Raw genomic sequence first — 11382 nt, 5'->3', positions numbered from 1 at the left:
GAGAGACTCTCATTTCATTTTTTTTTAAACTCACCCCCCCTTAAAAATAAAACACAAATATATATCCTGTACTGCATACATGTACCATACTCACCTTTCCATCTACCACATGATACAAACCAACATCACAATACCCAAAACAATACCCACTTCTACAACCGTATATCCAAAACATCTTCCCCAGCTATACAGACAGCCCCCCCAACACACCATATCTCCTGAAACATCTCCACACTTTTTATCATTCTATAGAACTCAAACCTAAGGCACGCAGAGACCATCCCATTAAACAATAGTAAAGGGTCTGTTATCCCCCCACCTTTGACCCTGTTCCTCCTTGTTAGCCAAATAGCAAACTTCGCCTGAGCAAACAGAAAATTAAACAAAACACATTTGGCCTTCTCCTTAATCGAATACCTGTATCCCATTATAAACATCCCAACAGTAAAAACCACCCCCAACCTCTCACACAGACATTCCAACAGAGACATTAATGGCATTAACCTGGTGCACACAGAAAACACATGAATCACAGTTTCTTTCATTACACAGAAAGGACACCCCTGCCCGATTCCCGGTTCAACCTGTACCAACCAGCTGTTAGTGGCCAGGGCTCCATGAAGAACCCTCCACTGGAGGTCCCCTGACCTCTTTAGTACTGGGGGTTTGCAGAGCCCCCTCCATCTAAAACCCACCAAACTCTCTGCCCCACATACCCCCTGCCACTGATGTGCCTTCACTCCTGTTAGGCTCCTAATGTTCCTAACCTTAACGCAGAGGTTGTAGAGGGCTTTACCTCCCACCCCTTCAAACTCCCCCAGGCTCGAAGTGTTAAAATCTATCAAGTCCTCCAGACCCCTTGCAGTGGCGGAAACATTGGTGGCCCCTTCCCCTTTGGCCGCTCAAACACCCCCCCTTACCGGCTCAGACAGTGCCTCCTGGACCTCCTCCAGGAATCTCTCCAGCAGCCTAAAAGACGTTATTCTTGTTTGTTGTGCCAAGACTTCCGGGGTTTTCCACCCCTCCTCTCCCAGCAGTCTCAGGTCACCCAGCCTTTGTAAACCCGCTGCCATCAGTTGCCTCTGCAGGGTGGCCGACTGAACCGATCTCAAAGTGATGGCTGGGTTGTTGAAGATAGGCTCCTCCCACACCCACAGCCCAGGCTCCACACCCCCTTCTCGTGTCTGCCTTAGCAGCTGCCAGGCCCTCAGCACTGCAGAGTAAAAATCGGAGAGACCTGCTGTACTCAGCCTCGCCAGCTCCATGAGGAACAGCTGCCGGTCCAACCCTAATCCGCCAGCTCTCCTCAGCAGCGCGCATGCTGGTTCCCTCCAGCCAACATCAGTATGGTACAGCAGTCTCTGCACCGCCTTTAGCCGGAAAGCAGCCATCCTGCTCTCCAGTTCCACCAGGCCCTGTCCTCCTTCGCGGACGGTCATGTACAACACTGCCGCCCTCAGCCAGTGATGGCCCGACCAGAAAAAGTCCCCCGGGGGGGGGTTGAGGACAGCCAGTCTATGCCACAGGGAAGATGCCACCAGGTTGTTGATTATCAGCACCCTCCCTCTATATGACACTTGGGACAGGAGCCACCTCCACCTGGCCAGTCTTGACACCACTGCCTGTGACAGCCCCTCCCAGTTCTTCCTGACCCACTTCTCCGAGCCCAGGTACACCCCCAACACTTTAAGCTCTTCACAACCCCACTGCAAACCCCCTGTAAGGGCCATATCCCCCCATGCACCACAACAGAGCTTTGCTCTTGCCCCAGTTCACCTTAGCTGAAGAAGCTCCCTCGTACACCTCCAGACTAGTCTCTAGTGCCTGCATATCCTGACCATCACAGAAACATAATCTGCATATGCTGACACTGCTATGCCTGTCACCACATCCATGCCTGTCCAGCACACTCCCTGCAGTCTCCTGTGTAGTATTCCAAAAAAAGGCTCAATGGCTAGTGTGTATAACTGCCCAGATAGAGGGCATCCTTGTCTAATGCCCCGTCTCACCCAGACTGGCCTACTGAGCCTCCCTCCCACTTTGACCATACATGACGCCCCAGCATACAACAGCTTCACACAGGTCAAAAACCTTTCCCCAAACCCAAACACAGACATTACATTAACCTGTTTGGGCTGCAGGGGCAGTATTGAGTAGCCGGATAAAAGGTGCCCATTTCAAACGACCTCGTACTCAATTCTTGCTCGTACAATATGCATATTATTATTACTATTGGATAGAAAACACTCTCTAGTTTCTAAAACCGTTTGAATTATATCTGTGAGTAAAACAGAACTCCTTTTGCAGCAAACTTCCTGACAGGAAGTGGAAAATCTGAAATCGATGCACTGTTCTAGGGCCTGCCTATTAAAGTCCTTGATATTTATTAGTTTAGATGCACTTCATACGTCTTCCACTAGATGTCGACAGGCAGTGAGAGAAGAAATGGAGTGTGTAACTTGATCTGGGGTCGCATAATAGCTTTCGGCATGACGTGTCACCAGTTTCCTGTTTTCTGGAGAGCGCGTGAAGGGACCTGGATTTGCCTTCTGATAAGCTGTCGTTATGGACGACTAATATCTCCGGCTTTGATTTTATTTGATACATGTGACAATATCATCGTAAAGTATGTTTTTTCAATATAGTTTAATCAGATTATTGAAATTTTTTCGGGAGTTTTGCCGTGTTCCGTTCTCTGAGTTTGTTGACGATGGAGAGATTCGCGCCACTTGGCAAGTGTGCTTGCTAAATCGAGAGGGAAAAAGGCCGTTCTAAAACCAAACAACGATTGTTCTGGACAAAGGACCCTTTGTACAACATTCTGATGGAAGATCAGCAAAAGTAGGACCCATTTTATGATGTTATTTCATTTTATCTGTCGTACATGTGAACTAGTAGTTTGCGGCCAGGTTTTGGGCACGCTCTCGCCATAACGTAAACTGCATATCGTAATGAAGTTATTTTTAGAATTCTAACATGGCGATTGCATTAAGAACTAGTGTATCTATCATTTCCTATACAACATGTATTTTTTAGTTATGTTTATGAATAGTTATTTGGTCAGAATATGTGTGTCAGAAAAAGTGCCCGAAAAATATCCGGACGTTGTGGGAAAAAGATGCTACGTTAGCACAATGTATAACCACTGATTTCAGCTCTAAATATGCACATTTTCGAACAAAACATAAGTGTATGTATAACCTGATGTTATAGGACTGTCATCTGATGAAGCTTATCAAGGTTAGTCAAAAATTATATATCTTTTGCTGGTTTGTTACGATCGCTAACTTTTGCTGCTGGGGAATGGCTTGTGTTTCTGGCTATTGTGGTAAGCTAATATAATGCTATATTGTGTTTTCGCTGTAAAACACTTAAGAAATCGGAAATATTGGCTGAAATCACAAGATGCCTGTCTTTCATTTGCTGTACACCATGTATTTTTCAGAAATGTTTTATGATGAGTATTTAGGTATTTGACGTTGGTGTCTGTAATTACTCTGGCTGCTTCGGTGCCATTTCTGACGGTAGCTGTGATGGTAGCTGCAATGTAAAACTGATTTATAGCTCAAATATGCACATTTTTCGAACAAAACAGATTTATTGAATAACATGTTATAAGACTGTCATCTGATGAAGTTGTTTCTTGGTTAGTTTGGTTGGTTCTTGGTTAGTTAGGTTGGCTTTGTGCATGCTACCTGTGCTGTGAAAAATGTCTGTCCTTTTTTGTATTTGGTGGTGAGCTAACATAAATATACGTGGTGTTTTCGTTGTAAAACATTTTAAAAATCGGACATGTTGGCTGGATTCACAAGATGTTTATCTTTCATATGCTGTATTGGACTTGTTAATGTGTGAAAGTTAAATATTTCTAAAAAATATATTTTGAATTTCGCGCCCTGCACTTGAAGTGGCTGTTGTCATATTGTGCCCGGTTCCGGGCTTGCAGCCAGAAGAAGTTAAACAGATACTCATGGTTCACTCTATCAAAAGCCTTCTCTTGATCTAAAGAGACCAGTCCAAAGTTCACATTAGAACCTCTTGACAAGTCCAACATGTCCCTGATTAAGAACAAGTTGTCCGTGATTGAGCGTCCCGGTACACAATATGTTTGGTCCTTATGTACTATCGAGTCCAAATGGGACTTAAGTCTGTTAGAGAGGACCTTGGCAAATATCTTGTAGTCCGCACAGAATAATGCCATAGGCCTCCAGTTCTTAAGTTCACACAAGTCCCTTTTTATGGGCAGGAGAGTCAGAGCCGCCCGACGGCAGCTCATCGGCAACTCTCCTACCCCGACGCATTCACGCAACACGCAAAAGAAGTCCTGTCCAATTATTCCCCAGAATTTTTTATAAAACTCCACTGGGAGTCCATCAACCCCCGGTGCATGACCAGGGGACATCTGGGTTACGGCCTCTGCCAGTTCATGGGACAACAGAGGAATGTCAATTTCATCCCTCTGTGCCAGAGAGAGCTTAGGGAGTCCTGCGAACAAGACCTGAGCACACATAGGATCACACACTTCTGCCCTATACAACTCAGTATAAAACTCCACAGTCCGCTCCCGCATCTCCCCCACCACAGAGGTCACCCGCCTGTCAGACAGCCGTAGGCATTAAGACGTGACGTCGTTCCTGGACTTTCCCAGACCCAGACTAACATTAGTCCTAGATTTTAAAATATATATATTCTCAATGGAGAATCTTCATTGAAAGTGCACTTTATTCCAGAACTTGGGTTAATCTGGGGTGGGGAAACTGGCTCCACAGTATATATTATAATTCAGAAATGTTCACAAGTTGTTCACTGTTTTCACAAGAAACAGACTGACACACATTTTCTGTTTTGACTGAGTTTACTGGCTCCACAGCCCTTGGCTTCACCGCTCTGTCTTTCCAAACCAAAGGAGCTGGGAGCATCCATCTCCTTGAGCATGGAGAACCTGGCTCTTACAAGTGCTCCCTTTGCTTTAACCTGGGAAAAACTACCCAGGTCCCTACGTAATTCAGCTAAATTAGCCTGAAGGCCTACATTGCCTTGCCCCACCATCTCTACCTCCATCTCACTAATACAACGCTCTAGTTCCCCCAATATTCTGCTAGCCTCTGAGGATGAGAGAGCTGTGTACTGTTGACAGAAAAGCCGAACTTGGACTTTCCCCACATCCCACCATTGACTCAGACTCATACTCCTCTCTTCACTGTCCCCATCTTTCCCAAAAGGTCTGGAAACCTGAGCAAAAAGTGGCATCTTGTAAGGGCTTTACATTAAACTTCCAATAGGATGCCTGCCGGGGCCCTGGTGAAATAGACAGCCGAGCCATGGTTATGTGGTGATCCGAAAACCCCACCGGGAGAATGGTAGCGCCCAACAGCCTATTGCCCCGATTCCTAGACATGTAAAACCGATCAAGTCGGGCTGCACTCACCCTAGCCCCAAAAACCTTCACCCATGTATACTGTCTTGTGTTTGGATGTTTAGTTCTCCAAACATCCACTAGGTCAAACTGATTAATGATGTCCCTTAACACTCCCACTGATACTGAATGAGGCTCTTCCCCATTTCTGTCTTTCGTAAAATCAATTGTACAGTTCCAGTCCCCTCCGACCACCAGCGTCTCCTCAGGCGCTACCCGTGAGAGTTCCTGTCTAAGACTCCCAAATAGAACCCCCCTCTCTCTCCCTGTGTTAGGTGCATACACATTTATAAAGACAAACCCATGTTGTTAATTTCTGCTTTTACAAGAAGCAGCCTACCCCTACACACCTCTGAGGAGCAAATTTTTACAGACAGACGCGGTGCAAAAAGGACTGCCACCCCTGCACTAAAATTTGTCCCATGGCTCAACACACTTGCCCCTTTCCACCAGAGCCCCCAATCGACTTCATTCAACACATTACTATGTGTCTCCTGCAGAAACAACACCTGTACTTTTTTTTGTTTTACATATTCACCCAACACACTCCTCTTTCCCACATCTCTGGCGCCATTTATATTGAGCGATCCTACCCAAAGAGTCTCCATAAGAAGTGGGAGAAAAGCCAGCAAAGAAAGAGACCAATAGCAAAGCTCAAAAAGCCCCAGTGTCAGAAAGAAAATATACATCTAAACAGTGTCTGAAGGTAAATCTTTACTCACTGTTGTGACCCACTTCCTAAACCGTCTCCTGGGTGAGAGGACACCATGCCCCTTATTTTTCATAACATGTTGTACTGATCTTACAAACTTTCTCGGATCAGAAAAAAAGCCTCAAGATTAACTTTTTCCCCCTTGGTCTCATTCATGAACATTGTCAGTTCTCTCAATTGTGTACTTAGACCCCTCTGCTTGACTGGCTGTCAGTCCTGGGCCCATTGAAGAGGAGTCTGAAAAAAATAACTCCTCATACCCACTTTCCTCCTCATCTCTATCCCCCATCCTGACCACCTGCCCTTCCTCTCTGGTCAGGGCATCCCCCACAGCAACAGGCAAAGTTTCCATGGTGCCTTTGACCACACCCTTTTTCCTTTTCCGCTTGACACCCTCCTCCTCCCCCCCTAGTATCTTACACTTCCCCACTATACTCTCCTCATCCACTAGCAAAACCTGACTAGACCCCACCATCCATAGCATGACTAGACCCAGGCTCAGCTACACCACCATCTCTAGCCTGACTAGACGCAGCCTCCGCTACCCCACCATCTCTAGCCTGACTAGACCCAGCCTCCGCTACACCACCATCCATAGCATGACTAGACCCAGCCTCCGCTACCCCACCATCTCTAGCCTGACTAGACCCAGCCTCCGCTACCCCACCATCTCTAGTCTGACTAGACCCAGCCTCATCTACACCACCATCCATAGCCTGACTAGACCCAGCCTCAGCTACCTCACCATCTCTAGCCTGACTAGCCCCAGCCTCATCTACACCACCATCTCTTGCATGACTAGGCCCAGCCTCATCTACACCACCATCCCTTGGCATGACTAGTTCCAGCCTCATCTACACCACCATCCCTGGCATGACTAGGCTCAGCCTCATTTACACCACCATCCCTGGCATGACTAGGCCCAGCCTCTGCTGTCTGCATCTCATTAACCCCAGCACGTTGACTTCGATTTCCCCCACTGGCGCTTGTACTCTCACCTTGTCTACGGCCTTTATGTGGGCAAGCAAAGCTCTTATGCCCCAAATCTCCACACTCAAAACATCGTAGACTATCTGTGCTGGCAAACCCTGCATAGATCCCCTCCCCATGCCTCACTTTAAAATGCACATTTAGCTGTTGCTCATTGTTATTCAGAAACAAACACTTTTCTCCGGAACAAAACAACGTGCTTAACGGCATCTGCCTGAAAACCTGCCGACAGTACACGAAAACCCCTAGCAAACTTACCAAAACGTCTCAGCTCTTTCATGATTTGATCATCCATAATAAACGGAGGCACATTTTCAACTACCACTCTTGTCGAAGGGGTAGAGAGAGGTGAAATTGGCACCAACAGACCCCGTACAAATATTCCACTAGCAATTAGCCTACCAACCAAATTTGCTCTTTTCATGAACACAACCACAGCTTTGTTCATTCTAGAAGCAGAATGTATAAATTCAGCTCCTACCTGTTCTCTGACCGCGAACAGAACCTCCTCCACCTTAACTCCATTCTCAGGAACACACCTGAATCCATGCCGTATCGACAGTGTCTCCTCTGCGCTAGGCTGAGAAGCCATCGCGCACACCACACCTTCCAAACCCCAGGAAACTTATTCTGTCCTCTTCCACCCTAACTTTGAAAAAACTGTGGATACAGCTAAAACAAATATTGCATTAACCCTCCACCATAGAAAATAAAATTTTAAGAAAAGAATCAAGAAAGTTAGTTAGGACAGAGCCCACCATACCAAACACTCATACTCCAAAAAACTCCCAGCATGCACTATGAGAGAGAGAGAGAGAGACCCCTACAGGGCCTTCGGGAAAGTCTTCAGACCACTTGACTTTTTCCACATTTTGTTAGGTAACAGCCTTATTCTAAAATTTATTAAATTGTTTTTTTTCTTCATCACTCATCACACATCATTCCCCATAATGACGAAGCAAAAACATGTTTTTAGAAATGTTTACCTACATAATTATTCAGACCCCCAACTTTGTTGAAGCACCTTTGGCAGCAATTACAGCCTCGAGTCTTCTTTGGTATGATGCTACAAGATTGGCACACCTCTATTTGGGGAGTTTCTCCCATTCTTCTCTGCAGATCCTCTCAAGTTCTGTCAGGTTGGATGGGGAGCGTTACTGCACAGCTAATTTCAGGTCTCTCCTGAGATGTTTGATCGGGTTCAGGTCCGGGTTCTGGCTGGGCCACACAAGGACATTCAAAGACTTGTCCCGAAGCCACTCCTGCGTTGTCTTGGCTGTGTGATTAGGGTTGTTGTCCTGTTGGAAGGTGAACCTTCGCCCCAGTCTGAGGTCCTGCACGCTGGGGAGCAGGTTTTCATCAAGGATCTCTCTGTACTTTGCTACGTTCATCTTTGCCTTGATCCTGACTAGTTTCCCAGTCCTTGCCACTGAAAAACACCCCCACAGCATGATGCTGCCACCACCATGCTTCACCGTATGGATAGTGCCAGCTTTCCTCCAGAAGTGATGCTTGGCATTCAGGCCAAGGAGTTGAATCTTGGTTTCCTCAGAACAGAGAATCTTGTTTTTCATGGCCTCAGAGTCGTTTAGGTGCCTTTTGGCAAACTCCAAGCGGGCTGTAATGTCCCTTTTACTGAGGAGTGTCTTCCGTCTGGCCACTCTACCATAAAGGCCTGATTGGTGGAGTGCTGCAGAGATGGTTGGCCTTCTGGAAGGTTCTCCCATCTCCATAGAGGAACTCTAGAGCTCTGTCAGAGTGACCATCGGGTTCTTGGTCACCTCCCCGACCAAGGTTCTTCTCCCCCAATTGCTCAGTTTGGCCGGGTGGCCAGCTCTAGTAAGAGTCTTGGTGGTTCCAAACTTCTTCCATTTAAGAATGATGGAGACAACTGTGTTCTCGGGGACCTTAAATGCTGCAGGAAATTTTTGGTACCCTTCCTCAGATCTGAGCATCAACACAATCCTCTCTCGGCGCTCTACGGACAATTCCTTCAACCTTATGGCTTGGTTTTTGCTTTGACAAGCACTGTCAACTGTGGGACCTTACATTGACAGGGGTGTGCCTTTCCAAATCATGTCCAGTCAATTGAATCTATCATGTCCAGGTGGACTCCAATTAAGTTGTCAAAACATCTCATGGATGATTAATGCAAACAAGATGCACCTGAGCTCAATTTTGAGTCTCATAGCAAAGGGTATGAATATTTATGTAAATGTCATAACAGTTATTTTTTTAATACATTTGCAAACATTTCTAAAAACCTGCTTTTGCATTGTCATTATGGTGTATTGTGTGCAGATTGCTCAGGATGAGTTTTTTATTGAATCCATTTTAGAATAAGGCTGTCACGTAACAAAATGTGTAAAAAAATCAAAGGGGCTGAATACTTTCCGAAGGCACTGTATACCTATGGCCTTTAAATCTTGTGCACTGTAAAGTTCATGTGTCGCTAGTTCAATTGATTTATAATGGGCCAACAAGCTCCTGATAAACTACCGGTTTTATATGATTCTTGCGATGGCATTTCTTGTAGTTATCTATCGGACTGGCAACTGATTTGATGAATAGAAATGCTTTGTTTCTCCTGTTTGGCATAGAAGAAATCTATAGAAACAATTGTTTATGGTGCATTCCACTAAGCATGAGCAATGCTAGGTAAACAGCTAACAGCTAACGCTATCCTGTAAATACTGTGAAACAACTAAATCTTGACCATTCTAAAAACCTTTGGGTGTATTCTCTAGTGTACACTACATCAAACCGTAGAAAAAAAATTGCAACCAAAATGAGAGTTTCTAATTGGACAAATTCAGGTTGGTTCCTCCATGTTTCGCCCCGTTAGCTTCCATTTGGTGACTAGAGAATTCATCCGAGCTTGGAACCCCTGACTCATTAGTATCTGAGCTTTGTGTCTGTATTCATAAAGTGTCTCAGACTAGGAGTGCTGATCTAGTATCAGCTCCACCCTGTCCGTATAATATCATTCATTATGATCTAAACTGCAAAACTGATCCTAGGTCAGCACTCCTAATCTGAAACCCTGAGTTTGGGCCCTGGCCTTGGTGATGTCATTCACCAAGTAGACCAGTAGAGGTCATCTCAACACAGCCCAAAGACAACACTACTGCCTGCAGCTACGGATGATACACCACCATGCAAGAGGAGGCTTTCCACGGCAGTGTTTCTCTACTTCACCACGATGTTGCAACAACAAAAAATCTCCAGCTCAGCACTAATACACGAGACGTCACTAATGACTGAAGGCAGGGAACAGTGGGAGAACAGAAGAGTATAGACAAGCATAACAACTCTGTGCATAACTGGATAGACACAAACACCACGTACAGTGACAACACACTTCTCAAACCAATGCATGTGGTATGAACTATTGTGTGTAGAAAGGATTCTAATCTGTTAGCCATACATGCAATGCCAATAATTATGGTATTGCATAGATGTTATTGCGAGTGGACAATGAAATCATAAGCAAGCAATGTCAAGATCAAAGCATAGCAAGAAAAAACTGTAGCAGACATTCTGATAGCATGCAGATAAATGTGCAAGAATCCACCTCTCCTGTGCAAAAGTGACCAGACCCACACCCTACTGGTTAGCTAGGTATCAGCGTAGTCCAAAATAGTTCCCTTAGTCCCTTACAGGAATGGCCCACTCACCTAATTAGGCATAATTGCCATTAACGAAACACTGCCTCCCCTCCTAGGGTTCAGTCCCACTCGGAGGGCCACCGCGATCACTTGTCCCGCCCAGAGATTGTCATCGATGTGACAGGAGGGTGAATCGTAAAACTGCTTGGCTGTGTGCCAAAAACCAATTTATCATTGTCATTTTCTCAAGGCTGTATGTATGCATCACATAACCCTATCGCACGTGTTTGTGTTTCTGGGTTGTAGGTTGGAGCACGTCTGTGTGTGTGTGCGTACCTACTTGGGGTCTCTAATTAATGAACCCAGGGGTCAGGGGAAACCTTCGGGGGCTTGGAGGATAAGAGTCCTAATCGCCACTAAATGGTCAGTTAATGGCCTCGGCCCCGTGATCTGCATACACCCTCATTTTTTCATTACGCATTACACTCCAGGACCCAGTCCACCCCCTCTCTCCCCTCTTCTATGAGCACAGTCAATTGGGCGGCCAGGGTTTTTAATTGCTGGGGCCATGCTCTCTTTCCCTCTCTCTTTTCCCTCATACTTCTATACACATGATTGGGGCCCAGTGGACAGTGAAGGGGTGAAGGGATGGGGGG

Source organism: Salvelinus namaycush, chromosome 26, assembly GCF_016432855.1.
Source record: "Salvelinus namaycush isolate Seneca chromosome 26, SaNama_1.0, whole genome shotgun sequence".
Classification (NCBI taxonomy): Eukaryota; Metazoa; Chordata; class Actinopteri; order Salmoniformes; family Salmonidae; genus Salvelinus; species Salvelinus namaycush.
The sequence above is the reverse complement of the archived record's forward strand: the minus strand, read 5'-3'. Positions refer to the sequence as shown.